We start from the raw sequence: 9,382 nt of genomic DNA, 5'->3' as shown, positions 1-9,382 counted from the left end.
CCTGAAGCACCATGAGAAAATATTAAAAAATATTGAGATAACTTTTAATTTGGTTTTTTAATTTGTAGGTGAGTTTTATTTTAGTATCTCAAATTTTAATTGTCTGTATTTAGTCTTTAAAATTTATGAATATGATTTATGTTAGTCTTTAAAATTGTTTTTAATGTATAAATATTAATGAAACGCTGATATGAATAACTGAATACTACATTAGATTCTATAAAACAATATCATTTTAGTTTTTGCACTTATATAATCCTAAAATAATATCGTAATCGGTATTTATTAAACTTTTTCTCTCAAAGAAAGTGATACGACGTCGTTTTTGGACTATTTGAGCTCCAAAACTAAAACAACGTCGTTTTACAAGTTTTAATGTGGCGTTTGGTTATTTATATCACCGTTCTATTAATATTTGTATACCAAAAATTATTCGCGAGACTAATGTAAGTAATGTTTATAAAATTTAAAAACTAAATAGAAACAATTGAAATTTTAGGGACTAATCTAAAATTTACGTATAAATGTAGAGATTAAATTAAGTATTAATTCATATATGTTTGACTCACTCCCACCCAATTCTGTTATTCTCTTTCTTACACATTCTTCTTTTTTAATTATTACTTATCTTAACGTATATTCATTAATTACTGTTAGAATAATTAGATAATATTAAATATAATAAATACGCATATGAAATTATAAATGTTAAATAGAATAAGATAATTTTGATTAATTTTCTCTCCAGTGTCATCATAAAACATATAGCACCAGGGTCAATTATTATTACGTGGACTCAATTCAAATAATGGAGAAACCAAGAAAACGATAAAGGATGCATGTTTGGCCTTGCTTTGGCATATCGAACGTGTGAAGCAAGTTTGGATAACATAAAAAGAATGATCTAACTCATCATCGACCCTACCTTATTAAGGCATTATTAGTACTCATCCAAATTGATGCAATTTCTCCGATTCCTTTTGATTTTGTTATCGCAGGTTTTAGTTTATTTTAAACGATCTATTTGGTAGACGCACAACTAATATTTATAATCGTTTTTAACCATCAAATGGCAATGGTATCTAAGAGATTTGAGGTGCTGATTTTGGATCTGTCCTACATGTACTGAAACTAATCTATGCATGTGATGTTTTTTCCATGCATAAAATTCTGCTTCAAATCCTAGTTTGTCTCTTATTACTTTTAAAAAAATAAACAATAAGTGTAAGTGACCCCTCCTCAATAAAGTGGTCAACATACATACATTAGTGTATTATTTTCTTTATAGTACTAAAGATTTAAATAAAGGAGAGGGAGCACGCACCATCTCACGATGGAAGAAACCTAACCTAATAGGAAGTTTATTGCCAAAAGCAAAAGCTAGCAGAATTAAAGCTCGATTATATATTGTGTTTGTTTGTTAATGTTGTATGCGTAGAAAGCTCGATTTTTATTAGAAGAAAAAGATATATCTTACTATACCTTGTTTAGTCTTCATCTAACTTTAAATTGTATGATTATATATCCTTTGAAATTCTTAAAAATAGTCAATAATTGAACTTTGGTTTTGCTTTAAGATTATGCATGTTTCTAAGTTTACTCGTTGACGGAAGTGGAAGATTCACTCATTTACCGGTCAAAAGTAGTCAAATGGACAAATACACTCTATATCTTTCATATATAATTTATAAAAGAATTATTTTCAATCACACTTTATATATATCTTTGATATTTAAGAACATAAATTTTTATCATATATAAATAAAAAATTTAAGCATGCTACAAATACAATGATACAATGGACATTATATACTTCTAGATATATTTTTTATTATTTTTTCTATAATTTAATGGGGGCAGATGGCCCCACAACTTTGTATGTGGTCCGTCTCTGAATACTAAGTGTGGATGGATAGATAAAATGAAAACAAAAATAGTAAAGAAAAGGATAATTTATTTTTATACTAATAAGATGTGCTGAAAAAGTACTTTTGAAACTTAAAGAATATGAAAATAGAGTGTTAGGTGGTGATAAAACCCAAATAAATAGTAAATAATTAATTATAAAAAAATGTATACCGGCGTTAACTTTAACTATATCGGTTTAAATTTGACCGATACTATATGTGAAAAAACTAAAACAGTATATATGATGAAAAATTAAAAGGATTTAGAATAAAAAAAAAATCGGACACTTATTCTAAAGATTTTGGTTTAAGATAGGACCAACGAACCAAAAATCACAAACGAACATATGTTAGGCCAATTCCAAAGTTTATATAAGCCATTTACAGTCCACATTTAAGCACACTCAACCCTCATTTGTGAGAGAGAGCCACGGTGGAGAGAAGAGAAGGAGAGTGAGATGTCCTAACTTTTACTATTCATCGATCACCACATTCAAATTCACATAATTTTCAAATCGTAGCTTCAATCGAAGACTCGTTTGTGGCCACACGACCACCTCGTCATGATCTTCGATTCTATACCATTTAAAGGTGAGTACTTCCTAGAACTTTGAGCCATTTTTAAGTTTTTCTCGCAATTCAGATTTTAAGTATGTGTGTGTTGAGATTTTGTGATTTTGATGCAATAGGGGAGCTCTAGTATGGATTATAGTTGGATTTCATCGAAGTTTCGAATGGAATAAGGTAAGGTGAGCATTTTCTTCTCTAAAACTCCATTTCATACGAGCTCTAGGTTAAGATTTTGGTGAAATTGGATTTATTAGAGTGGATTGAGTGCTTGGCATGGGATTGTTGCGGAACTGAATGCTTGTCGAACGCTTAGTGGAGGCGTTGATTGGCAAATTGAGGTTTGGACCCGTCCGGAGAGAAAATCAAAGAGTTGAAAAACTACCGTCATTAAGGTACGGATTTTGGATTCGGGTAGGCATCATGTAAAGTTATGTAAAAATCTAGGTTAAATATCCCTATATATTTGTGATTTGATTGCCTATTAAGGTTTGATATGAAAATTGGACCGAAGGCCGTAATAGGGTGAGATATCTCTTACTTGATGAGTTAGGGTAAGTGTGTAAGTGCCATATTGTGATTTATTGTGGAAATAATGAGAATTTGTTGGACATTTGATGTGTTGTGGTTGTGGTAATGAATGAAAAATTGTAAGGGTTAATACTCAAAATCGTCCCTGAAAGATCACGCATTCTTCATTTTCGTCCCCGAATGATTTTTTTAATCAAATTAGTTCTTGAAAGATTTAAAATCAATCGCGTTTGTCCTTCCGTCAATTAGTTAACTGTTTTCGTTAACGTTTTCCACATGTATCGTTAAATGACAAATCAACAATGATAAAACGACATCGTCTTTTGGTATTAGGGCATATTGTGTCAAAACGGCGCCGTTTCTCTTTTCCTCTCGCTCAAAACGCATGAAACATCACAATAGTTAGAGAGAACGCGACGGAGCTTGGATCATTAGAAGGGATAAAGAAGCCATAATCGATGAGAATACTCTCTATTTTGCCTCCTGTTTTAAGCCCAAATGTGGTACCCCTATCATATACCTGTTGCCATAATTTTGATTACTCGAATGTCACCTTGATTTGAGAAAGAATAGAGCCTTGTGTGTGTGTGTTGTGTGTATTAGAGAAAGTGGGTTTTAATACTATACCAAATTGAATTCAACAACAGAATATGTCATGTACTTAAAAGTTCAATTATGCCCCCACACACTGAATCAACTCTGTCATGCACTTAAAGTTAAATTATAGACACACCCTGAATCTACTCTAACCCCCAAAACTTGACAGAACGCTTACAGAAGCAATCGAAGTGTAGAACCGCAACACAAAGGAGAGGTAGAATTGTAAAATCATACCCTTTGATCAAAGCACCATGTTCTTCTCTTTGATTAGAGCTCTGTCATCTTTTCTTGGATAATGCATGGTGAAAGCTTCAAATGGGGAGAGATGAGAGAAATGGTGTAGTTTTGATATGTACTGTGTCACTTAACGATTTACGTAGAAAACATTAACAGAAACGGTTAACTAATTGACGGAAGGACAAATTTAAATTTTTCAAGGACTAATTTGATTAAAAAAATCATTCAGGGACGAAAATGAAGAATGCATGATCTTTTGGGGACGATTTTGAGTATTAACCGAAAATTGTAATGAGTTATGTTGTATGATTAAAATTGGTTGATTAGGTTCTTGATGGAATGGAATTGGTTGTCGGGCTTTAATTGGCTAGGGAATGGATTGATATTGATAATTGTGTAAACGAGGTTCCAAGAAATGGGTTTGGGGTAGTATTGAATGAAATAAATTGAAACATTGTAAAAGTGTATTATGCAGATTTTTGGGTAAATTAATTAATTTTGTCCAACATCGAAGGGTCATAATTTGGCGCTCGGAATTTGGAATTCGATGAAATTTATTTTAAATTAAGGATCATGATGAGATGAAGCTTTAAAACCGTATAAGAATGAAGGAAAATGAAATTTTGTAACAAAAGTTATCAACGTTTAAAAACTGGTGTCGAAAACTGAAATTTCAGATTTTGCAGAAAATAAGAAAATTTGATTGTTCTGTGTGTAGGCACAAGCTTGTGCATACGCACCCATCAGACTGAGTTTACAAGCCTGTGCGCACGCATAAGGTGGTGCGTACGCACCTGTCGGGAAGGGCAGTTTGATTTGTGCATAGGCACAGGTGTGTGAGTGCGCACACACCCTGTTTTCTGGAAAAATTCTATTTTTATGGTTGTTTGGCTTTTCTGGCAAGCTTGTAAACCCGTATGATGTTTGATAACTTATTTTTAAACTCTGGATAGAGTGTGGCTAAGTCCAATGAATTAAATTGATTAATTCCTGGATAAACACTTAGTTAACTAGAGGAACTTGTTGCAGGGATGTGGTTTTGTCCCGCCTGCGGTGAGGATGGTGGTTTTATTCCGCTCATGAAATAATGAGGTTGATTGGTAATGAATGAACAAGGTTAATGAATCTAATAAGGCGTGAAATTGATTAAATTTAATGATTATTGATTTGAAACACCTGAGTAAGATGCAAGAGTTGAGGTTTGTCCTACTTGCTCCGGGTTGAGACTTGAGATACCTGGGTAAGATACAAGGGTTATGGTTTATCCCACTTGCTCCAGGTTAAGCGGTTAAACACCTGCCTGGGTAAGACGCAAGGGTGGTGGTTTGTCCCACTTGCTCCAAGTTGAGACTTAAAACACCTGAGTAAGATGTAATGGTTGTGGTTTGTTCCACTTGCTCCGGATTGAGAATTGTAAACACCCGCTTGGGTAAGACGCAAGGGTTGAGGTTTGTCTCACTTACTCCGGGTCAAGCGGTAAGATACAAGGATTATGGTTTGGTCCCACTTGCTCCGTGTTGTGGTGTTCCATATTCGAGTTAGCTACTGGGTGTGTGCCGGATTTTGCATTATAACCGACGAATGAGCTCATGGCCAGTAGGACAGGCATGCATCATGTACATTTGTTTGCAATTGTTTGGGTGCGCATATTTGTTTGGTTTGCCTACTTGTTCACTTATCTGCTACTTGTACTACTTGAACTAATTGTACTCTGTTGTGATTGACTTGTTGTCATGTTCTGAATTTGAAACTAATGAGGCTGTAGATAATTCTTTGAGACTATTGAAACTATTGAGATTTACTGAGATTAGTAAGACTTATGAGACTGAAAACATTGATACGGATGGCTGTTTAGTGCTGACTGAACTAGTAATAAAAAGAGTACAATTAACTTAGACGAATTTATCCTTTTCGGATTAGATTAAGATCCTAGGCTTGTATTCCTGTGGCATTGAAGATTAGAATTGCCTAGCAGGTTCATGTAGTTTTATATGGTTTCTATTTGGAATTATTACCCTACTGGAAACCTTCAGATTTTCACCAGTTGTGGACTTGTTGATTTTCAGATATAGGACGTGATGCACCTCGCTGAGTGTGTTGGACTCTTAATGAAGCGAAGAAGATATCTTTTGGGGTTTATTTTGCTTTATGTAGTATCATTTCTCCGCTTTTGAATATTGTATTGTATAATCCTCTTAGAGATTTTTATTTTGAAAAAACAGATTCTATTTTGTATACTTTAGGTCGTATTAGCCGGGTCGAGACTAATACTTTATGTATATTATTTCTGGATCTTATATATATCTCTTTTGTTTTTGTATATCGATGTTTTTTTATCTCATATGTTGCGAGTGTGATGACGGTTATCTCTTTTGTTTATCTTTTCTTCACGGGCTCCTAGTTATGATATTCTTTGAATATATGTATGTATAGTTTATTTTTAGACGACGTAATGCCTCACTACCTCTGATTTACGACTATAGCTTAAGGCTTTATGTGCTAGGGTGTTACAGGTGGCAAAGAGTAACAATGAACATAATTTAAGTGTGACAGAAATAAAGATGCTGGGATAAGCTACCACACACGTATGGACAAAATAAAAAACAAAATTATAAGAGAGAAAATTGGAGTACGTAGCGCCTATTGTTGGGAATAAGGAGTATGACCACAATCCAATCAATCACGTGTCAAATAATTTGTTATTGTTATTATATTAAAATGTTAATATAATAAGGTCCTTGATTAAGTTTAGAGATATATCATTGTGATAGTGATCATAATATTGAGAGATAAATCTTTTATAATTTAATCTAAATTGTTCTTGGTCGTAGGATTATTAAAAAGGACATTAATAATCCGGAAAGATCAATATATATATATATAATGGTCTTCATTAGATGAAGATTAATAGATCTCATTTATTAAATTATATATATAGATAGTGCATATAGAGATATGACCATTGAACTGACTCACTTTGAGAATTCCTAATGGTTATAATTACCACATATTTGTCAATAGGATATTCTCAAGATGAACATAGTAATAGAGTTTCCTTTGACCTGCGACTATCATAGTAATTAACAATGTATTTATTATACTTTGATTCCGGACACCTAATACCCTAGGGTGCTAGTTGAATGGATATTGGGTATGATTTAAATACTTGTAGAATTAATGATTAGTCAATAAGGAATCCGTCAACTCTTGGTAAAGAGTTTGAGCTCTATGATTATAGTGACTGAGATGAATAAAACCTTGGCCAAGGGTATTGAATGAATGAAGAAATGAGTTTCTTAGGTCATTCACAGTTCATTATAATAATGGTAACAAGTTAGAGTTTGATAATTAAACCATACTCTAAGGGTTAACCAAGAGTTGGAAAGATGGAAGGAATTACTTTGTTCTTCTAAGGTTCTTAGTAAAAATATATTACTTCATACTATCGGGTCGTTGAGGAGTGTTGCTAGACGCCAACCTTGATTAGTAAATTTAGTATGACTAATTTACTACCTGCTTAGTATTGAACCTATGGGGTCACACACTAACGAGTGTTCTAATCTTTGCTGTAGAATTATTTAATTATTATTTTGATTTGATCAAATAAATAATTATATTGATTCAAATGGAATATTATTATATTCTTTGCTAGCACCAAGAATATAATAATAGTATGATAATTGAGAATATTAAATGAGATTTGAGAATAACTAGTTATTCTATTTCTAAATTTGGATGAGATCCTAACTGATTCTGTTTTCAAATTGAGTCATGATATGATTCATAAATTTGAAGGATTCAGATTTAGAATTTTAAGATATGATTTAAATTTGAATTGAGATTCAAATTTAAAATCAGTAACAAATCTCATACTAAATATATGTATGCCAAGAGTAGAAGAATGAAACGAGAATAAAACATAAGGGTTTTATTCCTTTACCTCTGCGCACATAAATGTATGTGAACCTAACTCTTGGAGAAGAATTTTATGGTATGCAAAGTGTTGTAAGAGATTTCTCAATTTAGATCAGATGTCTATTGGTCAAGGAGTTGACAGCAAAGGTTGGTCTCGGTGTGGATACGCATAGAGTCTTCGTACAATCGAAGAATAAAGTTTTTACTAAAGCGTCTAAAGGTATTTAGATCTAATCTATATATTATTGGAATAAAGTTTAAGCACAAAATAGATCTCTAGGATTACCTTATTTTTCTTCCGCTGCGTGTTATGAACACATGGTAATCATTCACCTATTATAGAGAAGATATTGGAATCTCCCAAGTGATTTTGACATATAAAAAAAAAGACCAGAACATCTAGTTAGAAGAGTAGATGAGATAGAAAGTAAACAGGGGATAATTAGTAAAAGAAGACCCAAAAAGACCATATATAAAGTGATCAAGGGATATCTACGTATAAATAATTTTAGGGATAAGTACTTTTTTCGTCCCTAAGGATTGAGGTCAAAATCAAAATCGTCTCCGACCTTTTTTTGTTATTAAAATCATCCTCAACGTTACAAAACGTTATAAAATCGTCCTTTTCTACTTCAATTTTATTTTTTTACCAAATTACCCTTATTAAATAATAAAATAATTAAAAAATTAAAACAAATTATAAAAAATTATAAAATAAAAAAAGAAAAAAAGAAAAAAAACAAAGGGAAATGGGAAGGGGGAATCATGCAGAGGGTGGGGGGCAGGGAAAAAGAAGGGGAAAGGGGAAGGGAGGAGGTCATGCCGTCGTTTGGGCTGCCTCAAAGGTGCACCCGCCGCCGCCCCTGCGTCCAACCCGCAGCCACCGGCCGTCGCAAGCTTGCATGGAGGCACCGCCGCTGCCGTCCAGCTCCCGACCCTCCGCTGTTCGCTGTTCGAGTTCTCCCTACCTCTTTCCGAAGCCGCCACTTGCCCCTGGAAGCCCTCGCCGCTTTGTCCTCTGTCTTGATTCCAAGGGAAGACCGCCACCAGGAGTGGTGGTGGATTAATCACGCACTTCTCCCTTTCGCGCCGCGAAATCACCGACGGCGGCTCTGCTCCTCACATCGTCATCAGTGGCAGTTGTCCGCGAGTTCGGCGCCTCCCAAGGAAGAAACCGAGCCCTGTCCCGTCGCCGCCGCTGGAGTGAGGTCCCGTCGCCATCGAGTTCTGTTGTTGCTTCTGCTTTCTTGCTTTTGCTTTCTGCCTTCTGCTTCTACTTCTGCTTATATTTTTGCTCTTGTTGTTCCTTCACCATTGTTGATTCACCCTTCACAATTGTTGTTGTTAATTTATTATTGGTGATACTGCTTCTGATTATAGTAAATTAGTAATTGCTTCTGATTATAGTAATTGCATGATGATGATTTGGCCATGGTGGCAGTGGTGATGGTGGTAAGGAAAGGGAGAGTGAGGAGGTGCGAAGGGGAAGAGGTGATGGCTATGTTGCTGTTAATTTAATTTCTTATTTCTACCTTTTGCTATGCTTTGTCTGCCTGGTAAAATGAAGAAGAGTGAGAAGATGGAAGGAGATTGGGGAAGAGTGAGAAGCGAAAGGGGAGGAGGGA

The sequence above is a fragment of the Arachis ipaensis genome, chromosome B06 (genome assembly GCF_000816755.2).
Source record: "Arachis ipaensis cultivar K30076 chromosome B06, Araip1.1, whole genome shotgun sequence".
Classification (NCBI taxonomy): Eukaryota; Viridiplantae; Streptophyta; class Magnoliopsida; order Fabales; family Fabaceae; genus Arachis; species Arachis ipaensis.
This window is presented reverse-complemented; position numbering follows the sequence as displayed.